We start from the raw sequence: 17,187 nt of genomic DNA, 5'->3' as shown, positions 1-17,187 counted from the left end.
ACAGTATAGTGTCATAGTGTTCCCCCAGACCTGTAAACCTGTAATCCTGTGCTGAGCCGAGCGGGTAGACCTCCCCACAGCAGGAATCCTCCTGAGGCCACCACTCTGCTCTCTGCTGATACCTCCCAGATGTGGACGTTTCCAGGTGATTTACACACACAAGCACCAGGGGGTCCAAGCACAGCTGGGAATAGGAAGAGCGGGCCAACTCACTCACAGAGCGCCAAGTGTATGGTGACAGAGAACGGTCCCATTTCTTACACCAACTGAGTGGTAGAATACACAGGCAATGGTCGTTTTCTACTTGGGGCCTCTCACTTCTGACACCAACTGAGTGGTACAGTCAAGGATGTAATTCCGGTATAAAATTAACGTGTGCCAAAAATGTACCCCATGGTGAAAAGGATGCCGTCAAAGGAATCACTGCGGACAGACTTAGCATTGTTCTCAAATGACAAGTGTTTGTTGTGCTCTGCTATGTATGTCATAGCGCAATACAAAAAGGCAGGTTATTCTTCAGATGGGTTTTAACATGGTATTATTCATTATACGTTCTGTGAGCGCCACCCAGTTAACTTGGTTCTTAGACTATCGGCACCTCAAGTGGTGTGCATGCACATGTTTGTGTATTATGGGCGCAATCTGGAGCTGAAATATGTGCACTTAACTTGCGTGCTCCTGTGAATCTTGCATTGATATTGATGTCAACGGGGATTTTGACTGGAATTTAAGAGTCAGACATGTGGAATTCAAGTTAGGAGACTCCTTCCTTATTTCAAGTTCTTCTCCCGCGTGGCGCAGTGGTCTAAGGCACGGCATCTCAGTGCAAGAGGTGTCTCTACAGTCCCCGGTTCAAATCCAGGCTGTATCACATCCGCCTGGGATTGGGAGTCCCATTATGGTGGCGTCCAGGGTCGTCCAGGTTTGGCCGGGGGAAGGCTGTCATTGTAAATGATCATTTGTTCTCAACCAACTTGCCTATAGCTAAATAAAGGTTGAAAATAATGAAGTTGTCACCCACTTCAAACAATTACTTCTCAGCACTACAAGAAAGACACTGGTGTAGACTGCAGTTGACAAACACATTACCTCGATCCCGGGTTTCACGAAGACACTGTGTGGTAGTCAGAGGAATGTGACAGTATTGATGTTTGTGTCACTTGTCCTCCTACTCTGTACTCCACATTAACACAAAGCATCTGGGAGGATGAGACTTCTGAGCAAAAACCAACACAAGGAATCCTTTTGTTTAGCAAATATAAAAGAAAGCAAGGATGCTTCTTGTTGAGACAGACTCTTACCGAACACACGCATCTCAAATTAGCTGACACAAACAAGCAGGGAGACAAATGTACGTTGCATAACAAAGGTGCACGTACAGTAGGACAGTAATGTGTATCCGTGTTTGTGTTGTTGTACGATTGGAAAACACCCTGTTCGCTGTGAGTTATTTACCTTAACGATTGCTTGTCCGTGTTTGCGATAACAAAGGGGTTATTACCACTGCCTTACACCCATCTAATAAATATCTGCCATTATTGCCAAAAGCCACACCGGACAAATGAAAAGGCCCGGAAGAGAGATTCTTGGTGTTGAAGTGGAGCTCAAAGTGAAGAATAGAGTTCTAACTGCTCAAAACCTCCCTCGTCTAAAGTAGACAAGGAAGTACTTGTAGAAAGGTATTACGGATAGCAGTGACTGGCATGTCCAGAGAGAATTCCACTCAATAGGCAAATTTAAAATTGAATGAGGAGGTTTGACTAGGCAATAAAACAGTGCTCTCTGTGCCAGTGAGAGCTACTTAGGAGGAATGCCACCCACCAATTATCTTATTTATAAATCAACTGCAATTTCACTGATGGCTTTATCTCAAATTTGATTAAACACACATTTCAAAGTCTAAAAATCATTTCATCTAATTCCCTATATTGGTAATAATCACAAGTCTTCCCCATGGCATCCACTAATCAAAAAATGCCATTGATTTCCACTGGACTGGACTGGCGAGAGTTGGGCTTTGAGTGAAAGAGATGAGAGGAGATGCCAGACAAGAACACAAAGAGAGACAGGGCTCAACATTCACATCTCGTGTTCAAACTGACCAGAGAACCTGCCTGGTTGCACTTTGGGCACCTAAAATGCATGTAACCTAGATGTCAAATGCTGCGGACCACTCTCGGTGATCACGACTCATCAGTGTAATAATGCGCTACTTCAGTCGACTGTGCCACGTTATGCACCCCAATGTAACCAAGCTACAAAGCCTGCCTGAGCAGAGCAAACAAGGTTATTCAATGAACTAATCAGGTTAGAAGGGGAGATACCGAATCTGTCACTACACCAGAGGTGTCACTTCGCCACATCAACACTATCGTCATCCTCATTGCCGCTGTCCTGTTACAGGTGAAGGCGCCTTGCTCAAGTGCAGCCGAGCCTCTGCCAGCCAGCCAGCCAAACAGAAAACACCAAGACTCTTGTTGCATGTAAAATCATATCATTACAACACATTAAAATCCACATTACAGCCATTACATTACAGCCAACCCCAGCAGTCAAGGAGTATCAGTGACTCATCGTAACACAGTTCACTCTCTCCACTGTGTCCTAATGGCATCTCGTAAGGACTGCCTCCCGACTGATTCTTCTGGCATCATGATCAGAAAGCCGCGTCTCGGTGTCCGTGGGCAAACTCTGAGCGATCAGTCTGACAAAAGTAGAAGGATTCATATCCTTATTTAAAGGGTCCAAATATGCTGGGTGAACTCCAGTTTGCCTTCAGTTCCCCTGTGAGATGGGAGCGAAAGAGAAAAGAAAAACTCAAAAAAACTGAAGAAAAAGCAACTTCCATAATGAACACTACTTTTGCTCCGTCTAGTCTCTAGAGACAACCATGGTAGGATAATGAAATATGCATGTTATGTACACATTTTTACATTATACAACGTTTTGGTAACAGAGAGACATGCCATGGCAGTCTGGCTGCTACTGTATGTGTGGAGGCAAGCAAACTCTGACCTTTGGACAAAAGGTAAAAGGTGAATCTACAGTGTGTATCCCCAGACAATACAGTAAACACATGCAAATGTTCTTATGGCTTTATGGAATATATTTTTGTACATTTGCATATGTAACACTAAATACCGTATGACATAGAAGGATCCTATTTTCGAAATAGAGCAAATGCAGCACAGTGTACAGCAATCACACACTGGGAATGAAATTATCACAACGCTGTAATACTTTCCTTTGTGTATCTTTAACTGAGTGGCAGGATATAGGACAATACATTTAAACGTGCTTTAAAACAGGCAAAATGACCTTTGACAGAGAGAGCAGACTATAGAGGAGGATAGATATGGTCATGTATGAAGAAGGCGACAGTAAGGGTAATGTCTACACAGGATCACCTAGAGTTACGCCTGAGGCAATTTAGTCTCCTGGATAGGAATGGAGAAAGAGTGTACACATTTGAAGAAAGACCAGAGGGGTTAGCAGCTTGGAGCATGGTGTAACGGCGTTCGTCTGTTGAAAGAGAGTCGGACCAAAATGCAGCGTGGTGGTTACTCATGTTCTTTAATGAAAATAATGAACGATACATGAAAATAACTTAATATACAAAACAACAAACGAAACGCAAAAACCTATACAGCCTATCTTGTGACAACAAACACAGAGACAGGAACAATCACCCACAAAACACATAGTGAAACCTAGGCTACCTACATATGGTTCCCAATCAGAGACAACGAGAATCACCTGACTCTGATTGAGAACCGCCTCAGGCAGCCAAGCCTATGCTAGACACCCCTACTCAGCCGCAATCCCAATGCCTACTAAAACCCCAATACGAAACACAACAAAATAAACCCATGTCACACCCTGGCCTGACCAAATAAATAACGAAAACACAAAATACAAAGACCAAGGCGTCTCCCATAGGGGAGGGGCGGGTGGGCGTCTGTCCACGGTGGCGGCTCCGGCTCGGGACGTGGACCCCACTCCCAACCAAGTCTTAGTCCCCCTGTCCCGCGTCCTTTGATTGGCGACCCTCGCCGCCGACCTAGGCCTAATAACCCTCACCAAGGACCCCGCTGGACTTAGGGGCAGCTCGGGACTGAGGTGGAAGCTCGGGACTGAGGGGAAGCTCGGGACTGAGGGGAAGCTCGGGACTGAGGGGAAGCTTGGGAATGAGGGGAAGCTCAGCACTGAGAGGAAGCTCAGCACTGAGAGGAAGCTCAGCACTGAGAGGAAGCTCAGGCAGGTAGTTGGCTCCGGCAGATCCTGGCTAGCTGCCGGATTCTGAAGAGTCTGGTTGACTGGCAGATCTGGAAGAGTCTGGTTGACTGGCAGATCTGGAAGAGTCTGGCTGACTGGCAGATCTGGAAGAGTCTGGCTGACTGGCAGATCTGGAAGATCATGGCTGACTGGCGGATCCTGGCTGACTGGCGGATCCTGGCTGACTGGCGGATCTAGCTGCTCTGGCTGCTCCATGCAGACTGGCAGCTCTGGCTGCTCTATGCAGACTGGCAGCTCTATGCAAACTGGCAGCTCTGGCTGCTCCATGCAAACTGGCAGCTCTGGCTGCTCCATGCAGACTGACAGCTCAGGCTGCTCCATGCAGACTAGCAGCTCTATGCAGACTGGCAGCTCTGGCTGCTCCATGCAGGCTGACAGCTCAGGCTGCTCCATGCAGGCTGGCAGCTCAGGCTGCTCCATGCAGGCTGGCAGCTCAGGCTGCTCCATGCAGGCTGGCAGCTCTGGCTGCGCTGAACAGGCAGGAGACTTCAGCAGCGCTGTAGAGGAGGAAGGCTCTGGCAGCGCTGAACATGCGGGAGACTCCGGCAGCGCAGGAGAGGAGGAAAGCTCTGGCTGCGCTAAACAGGGGGGAGACTCCGGCAGCACAGGAGAGGAGGAAAGCGCTGGCTGCGCTAAACATGCGAGGTGCACTGAAGGCCTGGTGCGTGGTGCTGGAACTGGTGGTACTGAACCGAGGACACGCACAGGAAGCCTGGTGCGGGGAGCTGCCACCGGAAGACTGGTGTGTGGAGGTGGCACTGGATAGACCGGACCGTGCAGGCGCACTGGAGCTCTTGAGCACCGAGCCTGCCCAACCTTGCCTGGCTCGATGCCCACTCTAGCCCGGTCAATACGAAGAGCTGATATGTACCGCACCGGGCTATGCACCCGCACTGGAGACACCGTGCGCTCCATAGCATAACACGGTGCCTGCCCGGTCTCTTTAGCCCCCCGGTAAGCACAGGAAGTTTGCGCAGGTCTCCTACCTGGCGTAGCCATACTCCCTGTGAGCCCCCCCCCCCAATACATTTTTGGGGCTGACTCTCAGGCTTCCATCCACGGCGCAGTGCTGCCTCTTCATACCAGCGCCTCTCCGCTTTCACCGCCTCCAGTTCTTCTTTGGGGCGTCGATATTCACCAGGCTGTACCAAGGGTCCTTTTCCGTCCAATACCTCCTCCCAAGTCCAGAAGTCCTGTGATCGCTGCTCCTCACGATAAACAGGGGGAGTTGGCTCAGGTCTGAACCCTGACTCTGCCACACTCTCCCTGAGCCTCCCCCCAATACATTTTTGGGGCTGACTTTCGGATTTCCTTGCCAACTGTGTTCCCTCGTAACGTCGGCTCCTCTCTCCGGGTGCCTCTGCTCTCCTAAGTGCCTCCACCTGTTCCCATGGGAGGCGATCTCTTCCAGCCAGTATCTTCTTCCAAGTGTAACAACCCTTGCCATCCAAAACGTCTTCCCATGTCCATTCCTCCTTTCGCTGCTTCTGCTGTCGCTGTTGCCTGTTACCACGCCACTCGGTCCGGGTGTGGTGGGTGATTCTGTAACGGCGTTCGTCTGTTGAAAGAGAGTCGGACCAAAATGCAGCGTGGTGGTTACTCATGTTCTTTAATGAAAATAATGAACGATACATGAAAATAACTTAATATACAAAAACAACAAACGAAACGCAAAAACCTATACAGCCTATCTTGTGACAACAAACACAGAGACAGGAACAATCACCCACAAAACACATAGTGAAACCTAGGCTACCTAAATATGGTTCCCAATCAGAGACAATGAGAATCACCTGACTCTGATTGAGAACCGCCTCAGGCAGCCAAGCCTATGCTTGACACCCCTACTCAGCCGCAATCCCAATGCCTACTAAAATCCCAATACGAAACACAACAAAATAAACCCATGTCACACCCTGGCCTGACCAAATAAATAACGAAAACACAAAATACTAAGACCAAGGCGTGACACATGGCACGTTCATACGTGTCCAATTGTTTTGTTTCAGAGGACAGAAAATGTCCAAATGAATCATACCACCTTCTGCCATCTACCATGATGCTGTCCCTTATTCATAAATGTTAATGGACAAATGCAGAACAATGGATCACAAAGGCACATATCGAGAGATACACCATACAGTGCACACGGAAAGTATTCAGACCCCTTCTGTTTCTCAACATTTACTTACGTTTCAGACCTATTCTGAAATTGATCAAATACATTGCTTTCCCTCATCAATCTACACACATAATGTGAAGATAATAATGACAATGACAACGCGAAAACAGGTTTGTAGAATTTTTTGCTAATTTATTTTAAAAAACAAAAACAGAAATAGCTTATTTACATAAGTATTCAGACCCTTTGCTATGACGCTCAAAATTGAGCTCCGGTGAATCCTGTTTCCATTGATCATCCTTGAAATATTTCTACACCTTGATTGGAGTCCACTTGTGGTAAATTCAAATGATTGGACATGATTTGGAAAGGCACAAACCTGTCTAAATAGGGTCCCACAGTTGACCGTGCATGTCAGAGCAAAAACCAAGTCACCTTTATTTAACCAGGTAGGCCAGTTGAGAACAAGCTCTCATTTACAACTGTGACCTAGCCAAGATAAAGCAAAGCAGTGCGATTGTGTCGAGGCACTGATCTGGGGAAGAGTACCAAAACCTTTTGGCAGCATTGAAGGTCCACAAGAACACAGTGGCTTCCATCATTCTTAAATGGAAGAAGTTTGGAATCACCAAGACTCTTCTTAAAACTGTCCGCTTTGCCAAACTGAGCAATCAGGGGAGATGGGTCTTGGTCAAGGAGGTGACAACGAACCTGATCTTCTCTCTAACAGAGCTCCAGAGTTCCTCTGTGGAGATGGGAGAACCTTCCAGAAGAACAACCATCACTGCAGCAATCCACCAATCAGGCTTTTATGGTAGAGTGGCCAGACGGAAGCCACTCCTCAGTAAAAGGCACATGACAGCCCACTTGGAGTGTGCCAAAAGCCACCAAAGGACTCTCAGACCATGAGAAACAATATTCTCTGATCTGATGAAACCAAGATTAAACTCTTTGACATGAATCCAAGCATCACGTCTGGAGGAAACATGGCACTATCCTTACGGTGAAGCATGGTGGTGGCAGCATCACGTCTGGAGGAAACATGGCACTATCCTTACGGTGAAGCATGGTGGTGGCAGCATCACGTCTGGAGGAAACATGGCACTATCCTTACGGTGAAGCATGGTGGTGGCAGCATCACGTCTGGAGGAAACATGGCACTATCCTTACGGTGAAGCATGGTGGTGGCAGCATCACGTCTGGAGGAAACATGGCACTATCCTTACGGTGAAGCATGGTGGTGGCAGCATCACGTCTGGAGGAAACATGGCACTATCCTTACGGTGAAGCATGGTGGTGGCAGCATCACGTTTTGGGAATGTTTTTCAGCGACAGGGACTGAGAGACTAGTCAGGATCGAGGGAAAGATGAATGTAGTCAATTACAGACAGATCCTTGATGAAAAGCTGCTCCACAGCGCGCAGGACCTCAGAATGGGGCGAAGGTTCCCCTTCAAACAGGACTACAACCCTAAGCACATAGCCAAGACAACGCAGTGCTGGCTTTTGGACAAGTCTCTGAATGTCCTTGAGTTGCCGAGCCAGAGTCCGGGCTTAAACCCGACCAAACATCTCTGGAGAGTCCTGAAAATATCTGTGCAGCAACGCTCCCCATCCCACCTGAAGAATGGGAGAAACTCCCCAAATACAGGTGTGCCAAGCTTGTAGCGTCATACCCAAGAAGGCCCGAGGCTGTAATCGCTGCCAAAGGCGCTTCAACAAGAAGACCGTTTTTGCTTTGTCATTATGGGGTATTGTGTGTAAATTTAGACGAGGAAAAAACACAATTTAAGCCATTTTAGAATAAGGCTGTAACAAAACAAAATGTGGAAAAGTCAAGTGGTCTGAATACTTTCCAAATGCACTGTATAGCCACAATCTAGACTGTAATAACCTACTGTAATACTCCTTGGACTTGTCATCGTCTTCCATTCTACCATTCTACTTTCATGCCAGCTCACTGCTTCGTCTCGTTATCAGCAGCCTACTCTGCCTTCAGACGTGAATAAAAACCCAGAGGTGCAGGCGCTTCTTGATTTGCTAAATTATTCACAAAAAAATATCATATCAAATGCATAAAGTACCTTGGTATACCTTTGTGCTTCACATGCATGGGGAAATGGTTCAAACAGGATATCCTGCCTGCTGCCATGGTTACAGACACTCTTCTGTGTTCCAATTCAGACATCCCTGAACCCCGGCATCCCAAATAACGAAATTAATTAGTTGGAATCGCACATGAGAAAATCTAGTCTTACCTTCGCTCTCTAATCATGTCTAACAATCCAAGTTAACCTGTTAAACATGAATAATCCTGTAGTATGTCCACTCTAACGCCGTGGTACAGGCCAACCCCAGCCCTTAACTCCCAACAATGAAAACCAAGAAATGAGCTCTATGCCAGCATGCTTCCACAGTGATAAATGAGTTTGTATTGTCTGCCAGCCCGGCTTCCTGCTAGCCCAGGTCAGTCCTTATTAAATTACCACTTGTCAATGTCTTAAATACTGATTGATGAATGAGCATGCCAAATGAAGGACTCAAACAGTTTTGTGTCCCCGTATTTCAGATCCTTTCAGACTGATATTGACATCGAATTGAACTAAAGTGTAAAACCTCCTCTGACAGAGAAAGCAAGTTTTATATTTTGAAATTGTGGTCCTTGTGACATAACATTAGTAAGCGTTTCACAGTAGGGTCTACTACACCTGTTGTACTCGGCGCATGTGACGACTACAATTTGTTTTGATTTGATATGTATTTTTTTGCAATGGAGGGGGGCAAATGAAAGAATACTTCAAAGAAAGGAGCATTTTAAAGTCATCTAACTTTTTTTTGCCTTTGGTCTCCCCAAGCATGTTTTTTTCAAAGACTGGACAAACTAGAGCAGTTTGAAAAAGACCGGAGGCATGTTGAATGATTGTCAGCCATGCAAATAATCACTTACTTACACTCTATGAGTTTGCCTAGGATAAGGCAAATTACCATTTGAAAATGAGCTGAAAAACACTCTGGGCAACAAGCTTGCATTATGAATTTCAGCTATTTCACCACAGCTACATAAATAACCATACACAAACGCTTACAAACGTACACAAACACACGTCCATCTACAACATATCTCAGACGTTTGTGAATTTGACCTGCCCAAGCATTGCCTTGCATTTGAGGTCAGTGGTGATCCGTTTCTGTCCGAAGAGTGAAACATTGGCACTATATATCGGTGAATAACAAAGTCTCCCTCAACATTTTTTTTATGATGCTTCTTATCATTGTCAGACAATACGTTATTTTCAAAAATCCAAAATCAGCCAGTTTAGGTGCTTAATTGGTGATACTACAATACGTGGGGAAATAGTTATTCATGACACAGCTACTGAGTTAAACTCATCCTAGTCTTCAGTTTCAGCCTCAACCTTTCCTCCTCAGGGAGGATGCTTCATGAACGTACTGCTGGTTGTTGCTTAGAACAATGTTTAGATATCTATACTGTTTACATAATGCCTGAAATGTTCCTCTGTGGCCAAAAGTCTGGACTATATGGAACACTTACTATTAAAAAAACAGAAAAACAAGAAGTTGCTGAGCTAGGATGAATGTAGCTACAATGCTGTTATTTCTCACAGCTATGTCTGTCCAGACCTGACCTAAAAGGCATTATTGCAGTACAGTTGGATAGATAAGCTGACTAACCTCATCTTAATAAACACTTACGACACTTAATGCCATCGTATGCCTGTCTGTGAACTGTCATGGCTGTCCTCCTGTTCTTCTGGGGCTTTGTCTGGGCTTGACTTGGTGGATTAGAAACAACTATGCTGCTTTTTAATTAAGTGTGGTTATCCCTTGAAGTAAAATGACTGTCGTTAGGATGAAACAACACAACCAAACAACGTTTGGGAAATTTGATTGTTAAGCAAAGGGCTTGACACTGCATGGATGTATGAGCCATAGAGTTAGTTAGATGACTCATCTTATACAGTGGCAAGAAAAAGGATGTGAACCCTTTGGAATTATTTGGATTTCTGCATAAATTGGTCATACAATTAGATCTGATCTACATCTAAGTCACAACAACAGACAAACCCAGTCTGCTTAAACTAATAACACACAAATGCATGTCGTTTTTTTCTCTCTATTTGAATACATCATTTAAACATTCACAGTGTAGGTTGGGAAAAGTAGGTGAACCCCTAGGCTAATGACTTCTCCAAAAGCTAAATGGAGTCAGGAGTCAGTTAACCTGGTGTACAATCAGTGAAACGAGATTGGAGATGTTGGTTAAAGCTGCCCTGCCCTATAAAAAACATTCACAAAATTTGAGTTTGCTATTCACAAGAAGCGTTGCCTGATGTGAACCATGACTTGAACAAAAGAGATCTCAGAAGACCTACGATTAAGAATTGTTGACTTGCATGAAGCTGGAAAGGGTTACAAAAGTATCTCTAAAAGCATTGATATTCGTCAATCCACGGTAAGACAGATTGTCTATAAATGGAGAAAGTTCAGCACTGTTGCTACTCTCCCTAGGAGTGGCCGTCCTGCAAAGATGACTGCAAGATAACAGCGCAGAATGCTCAATGAGGTTAAGAAGAATCTTAGAGTGTCAGCTAAAGACTTAAGTAAATCTCTGGAACATGCTAACATCTCTGTTGATGAGTCTACTATACATAAAACACTAAACAAGAAGGGTGTTCATAGGAGGACACCACGGAAGAAGCCACTGCTGTCCAAAAAAAACATTGCTGCACACTGCTGAAGATCACAGAAGAGCATCTGGATGTTCCACAGCGATACTGGCAAAATATTCTGTGGACAGATGAAACTAAAGTTGACTTGTTCGGAAGGAACCCACAAACACTACTGTATATGTGGAGAGAAAAAAGGCCCAAAATACCAACATCAAAACCTCATCCCAACTGTAAAGTATGGTGGAAGGAGCATCATGGTTTGGGCTGCTTTGCTGCCTCAGGGCCTGGACAGCTTGTTATCATCGACAGAAAAATGAATTCCCAAGTTTATCAAGACCTTTTTCAGGAGAATGTAAGGTTATCTGTCCTCCAATTGAAGCTCAACAGAAGTTGTGTGATGCAACAGGACAACGACCCAAAACACAGAAGTAAATCAACAACAGAATGGCTTCAACAGAAGAAAATACGCCTTCTGGAGTAGCCCAGTCAGAGTCCTGACCTCAACCCGATTGAGATGCTGTGGCGTGACCTCAAGAGAGCGATTCACACCAGGCATCCCAATAATATTGCTGAACTGAAACAGTTTTGTAAAGAGGAATGGTCCAAAATTCCTCCTGACCGGAAAACGTTTGGTTGAGGTTATTGCTGCCAAAGTAGGGTCAACCTGTTATTAAAACCAAGGGTTCACATACTTTTTCCAACCTGCACAGTGAATGTTTACACGGTGTGTTAAATAAAGACATGAAAACATATAATTGTGTGTGTGCGTTATTTGTTTAAGCAGACTGAGTTTGTCTATTGTGACTTAGATGAAGATCAGGTCAAATGTTATGACAAATTTATGCAGAAGTCCAGGTAATTCCAAAGGGTTCACATCATTTTTCATGCCACTGTAAAAAGTTTGGGTCCTCTAACTAACTCTATGGTATGAGCCATTTCAACTCTGTAGGCCTGTGGTCTAAGTCTGGAATGAGCACTGTGGTGGTGGTGGTGGGTGGAGGGAGTCTTTCGGTGTTGACTCCAAGTTAGAGCCGCACGTCTGCCACAAAGTTGGAGTGAAAAAGGAGAAATTAACAATATACACAATGTCCATGCAATGGGTACATCACATGTTTTAGGAAACAGAATCAGTCTTTGCATAATGCATAGCAAAAGTGTGAGATTAGAAAAGGAAGACTACTAAAATAGCACAACACTAAAATTGTTATTGATTCACTTGTAATTAATTCAACTGCAGAAGCATGTATTGTGGAACATTACGTTAACATTCAGGCCGTTCCAGTTTTTTTATATTTTTTTTATAGCAGAGTCTAAAAGAGGTTTTCCTCCACTCTCATCTTCTTTGTTAGTCCTGTCTCCAGCTTCTAGACAGGTGTGACGGCCTATGAGCCTGAATTGGATTGCACTGTATCCGTGTGAATAGCAAGGTGGTGGAAAAAAAAAAGAGTATTGCTCAAAGCCCATTTCCCATCTGTCCTGATGATCCGTTTACTTGCTGAGTCTCTGGGATGAATTCAGATCTCCTGAGCACAAAATGAAGAGTTTCCCAGCTTCCAGATTCAGTGGTAAGCAAAGTTTAAGCTACAGTACCAAACTAATGCCAGTTTGATTAAATGGTTGAGGACACAAACAGCAGGGGTGAGTTTCTGAGCCCTGCAACAGTGCAACTATAGTTCTCTGGTTTACACTGGGATCTGTCATTATACTCCCATGACACTATGAAGAGCATCTTTGAGAGAAACACCCAACACTGTCTGCAATAAGTTATTAAGACTGTAAATACTATACTTTCATAACAAACAAATATTTTAATTACAGTAGGGTAATTATAGTGTGTGTAGACTTTTCTGGCAATGGTTAAGCATAACCTCATGTCTTTGTCACAGATCCATTCCACAGTTTGTTTTCTGAAATGTAACACAGGCTGTAAATAACGTTTGTTTACCACTACTAAATGAAAGCTTATTTGTTTGAGATTATAAACACAAATCATAGCGATGGCAATTCAAGTCCAATAAGGCCTATCTTAAAATCACCCATTAACTTAAACAGTTCACTTAAAGAGTCCAAAAGTGCTGCCATACAGTATTTGACAGGGTTAAATAAACAAACAAAGATAGATTGGCTGCATCATTTAGGAGAATAACAATTCTGTCCATTGGAAAAAAAGAACAATATTTCTCACGACATTCGTCTTCTTGCATATTAATTCTTATCAGGGCGGTGAATTATCCTGCTCTTTCTGAAGAAGAGAGACAGACAGCCCCACTTTGAGCTGTCATAGTAATTAACTGTCTTCTCACGACAATGGGCTTGTGTCTCTCAAAGAGGATGCTTTATTAAACACATAGACATTATGTGAGATCGAAGAGCACGGATCTCTTAGGGACCACAGAAGCAACTGCAAAAGTGTTTTAGCCTATTGTTTATGTTTTGCATTGTTGTATGGTACCGTGGCAACCAACCTATAGGCCATTTCATTTCTGCTGGGCTAAGCACAGAGATAAGACAAGGCCTGTGCCCCCCCCCTGGTCTAAATCTGTCTGGCATGGCATGGCTCTCCCTCTCTCCCATTCATTACCCATGGGGCACACACACACACACACACACACACACCTCATTAACAACAGTGGCCCTTGGCTATGCATGTGCGCGATTCACCGCCCTAGTACATAACAAGCACATTGCTGTGATGTTAGGATGAGCGCCCCACCTTATGGTTAGGGTCTTTTCTCCTAACATTCCAATAACATTGTGTAAACGGTGACTAGGTTCATGACCCTGGGGACAAAATGGAAGAAAAAAATATCACGCAAAAAGGGTTCCAAATGGAACAGGTAATGGAGATAAAGAAATAATAGCTGTATATTGTCTCATTATACGCGAATAGGAGCCTCTTACATATAAATGGATATATGATGAATACATATGAAGTAACCAATGCTTAATCCTGAGTTTGAACTAAATAGGCTGATCCACGGTGTGTACATCAAGGTTGATTACACACCTACGTAGAAAATGGGATGTAGGGTGACATCGACCTCGTTTGGTTTGCATTGAATACCCATGTCCTTGCTCTTTTTCTTCTTCTTTTTTTTTAGCTTTCCCTTTTCTCTCTCTCTCTCTCTGTCATGCAGGGCTAGGTCAGGTCAGAGGCGATGTGGTTCAGGCAGGTTGAGGCCGACAGGCCTGGTGAGAAACAACCTGGAACAAAAGACAAAGTGTTCAAGTTCTGTCACTTGCTCCAAACATTCACCTTCACCCCTCAAGGCCTCAGCTCCCTCTGCAACACACACAAAAAAATATATATCCCCTGTGGGGACGCTTCAATGGAGGCCTCTGAACGACGAATCACCGAGGTCTCGCCTGTGAAAAGTTTTGATCTCGTCAAGGAAAGTCCCAGTGGGACCTCGTTGGTGAGCTCTAATGCAGGGAGAAAACGGTGGAAAAGGGTGGAACGCACCTCAGTTTTCATATGACAAAGTCCAAAGGGACAAAGAGTCTCAAAGGAACGATAACCTTCACAATCGGTTTCAAAGGTTCCATGGTGACCAAACATTTGAACTGACTCTGTGAAAAGAGTTCTTTCTGTGACATCAGCACACAGAAGATTTAGGAAAAGCAATACATATGCATGATTAGATTCATTGGGCTAAATATTCTCAGTACTGAGAGGCTGAAGGGTATTTACAGTTTCAAATATTTTCAATCAAGTAATACATATGCTAATCAAAACAATATGCTATGAAATTAGATGAAAGAGTATTATTTTCATAAAGCCTCTCATATACTGATGAGAGAAGGCAATCCTATGTATTGAGTTTTGCAGATAAGACTTGGAGAAACATTGGCACAGGCCTGCTACTCATGTCAATTCATTTAGAAAGCGACATGGGAGACCAGGGTTTTGGTCTTGAGAAGAAGAAGTGAAAAGAGTTTTGTTGTTTCACCGCCTTTGACTAAGGTCATACCAAATTAACAGTCTTTCTACTGCATAAAAATAGCACACCATTCATTTTTTTCTCTCCTAAATCTTAAAGGTTGACCTGATTTTTAATGTTAAACTATGTGAAGAAATGAAAGAGGAGAGGGAGAAGAAGGAAAAAAACATTCCGATAAGCAGCCTGCCTGCCTGAACTCATTTGAGCATTGTCGTCTGCACAGGTTTTCATATGGGATCTACAAACCCTGAGATACTTTGGGTTCTGGCATGGAAACAATTAACAAAATTCAAAAGATCCCAAAAATAACTAGTGTTTCTCAATTGTTTGAATTAAAATGTTAAAAAATTGCATTTGTTTTCATTATGTTTGCAGAGATTTGGCAACTTTGTGGTCAACCAATACTGCAATCCCTAGAATTGTAATCAATTTTCAGGTGATAAAGCCATAGCTAACAGTAGGGGGGATAAATAGTTTAATTGTCACCACATTTGTTCGCTAACAGGCTTAGCTCTTCCTCAGTACTATGGTCAGTATTCAGTATTTAAATAGATACTAATTATTTCCAGTTGAAGGTCTTAAGATTTGTCAACTCTTGTGCAACACAATGATAAACGCACGGCGTCTTTCAGAACCTAATCATTACGAGTACATTAGATGAGCATAACAAGCTAAGAGGTTATGACTTTATTAACATGTGTACCCACTAGTAAAGAGGTCTGGCATTAGCCAAAGACAGATTATGTCTTCAAATCAAGCCAGAACTGATGATCGAGTCCCCCTAAACACAGTCAATTATGACATTTTCATTAGGGTTCTTTTGTGCTGTGCATTTGTTATTGTTAGCTTGATAACATGGAACACTGACTTTGGATTGACAAGGATTTACAGTGTTGGATTGTATATAGAGTAAATTCCCATCCCATTCCAAAGAACATAAATACCAATTGGAAAGAGTCTACTGAAAAGAATTACTGCAGTTAAATGGTGATTTTCTCTAAAACCAAAGGAGAAAAGCGAGATATGTACAGCAGAAGAATGATGGGCACCACTCACATAATAATATGCTAATCAGCCTCTGAAATACTGATGAACTTTATTATTATGATAATTGAGTGTTTCCATCTTTCAGTAATACTTATTTAAAAAAAGAAAAAGTTGAGAATTACGTAAGTAATTAGAAGTGTCTGCCTAATATTGTTGACATTATAGAACACATGGTATCTAGGCTAATGTAAGCCGTTTCCATGTGATTCTAAGTTCACTACATCTGGAGCTACCTCATAAGGAAAACGTCTCCAAGGTTATTTTGCATAGGCTACTGTACTTACACTGGAAAGAAAATGGTGGAGCAAAATAATTGACTGGCTATCCTTCTGCTAGAGGAGTAGGATTATGCAAATGAAGTCCTGAGGTATTTGGAATGAAAGTTAAAGTGAAGTCCACCACATTTTGCTGAAACCAGACCCAACAATGCCGGCTTTACTTTTAGCAGAACGAACAAGTAACACAACTGCCCAAAAACAATATCATACACAATGATATCAAAATAAAACAAATAATTTTCAAATCTCTGCAGTCTACTATTCTTTCGCACATAAACAACTATAATCAGACAAGACGCCTGTCCCGAACTCTGTTTCACCGATAGCCGATCAAAGTATAATGTATTGCTCTTCAGCTTTAACATAGTATCTCGCTTTTCCTTCATCGACAAGTCAACATATCATGGCAATTAAAGAACAAAGGGTTACCCCCCCCCCCCAAAAAAAAAATAACTCAACAGTATTATGTATGCTATTAATAAAATGCACATCTAGTCCCTTCCAATGTGACAGGCGAACCTATGAGTTTTTGAAACTCCTCGGTCTCCCTAACTTAACCCAGTCCCTGCTCATCTGTAGCTCTGCAAGGCCTTTAATGTGGTGAGCCCACGAGCCACTCCTACTGCCACACAATCACGTCACTGTACATCTTCAGAATGGGGATTATTTGCACTTCCTGGTCCGTTTGAGCTTCAATCAGAAAGCCCAGGACCCACGTACAAAAGAAAAAGTAAAGTAGTCCGTAGACTCAAACCAGATGAGACTTCTCTATTTCTTACCTTTTCCTGCCAAGAAGAGTCTGAGACATCCTGT

This window comes from Oncorhynchus keta, chromosome 37, assembly GCF_023373465.1.
Source record: "Oncorhynchus keta strain PuntledgeMale-10-30-2019 chromosome 37, Oket_V2, whole genome shotgun sequence".
Lineage (NCBI taxonomy): Eukaryota > Metazoa > Chordata > Actinopteri > Salmoniformes > Salmonidae > Oncorhynchus > Oncorhynchus keta.
This window is presented reverse-complemented; position numbering follows the sequence as displayed.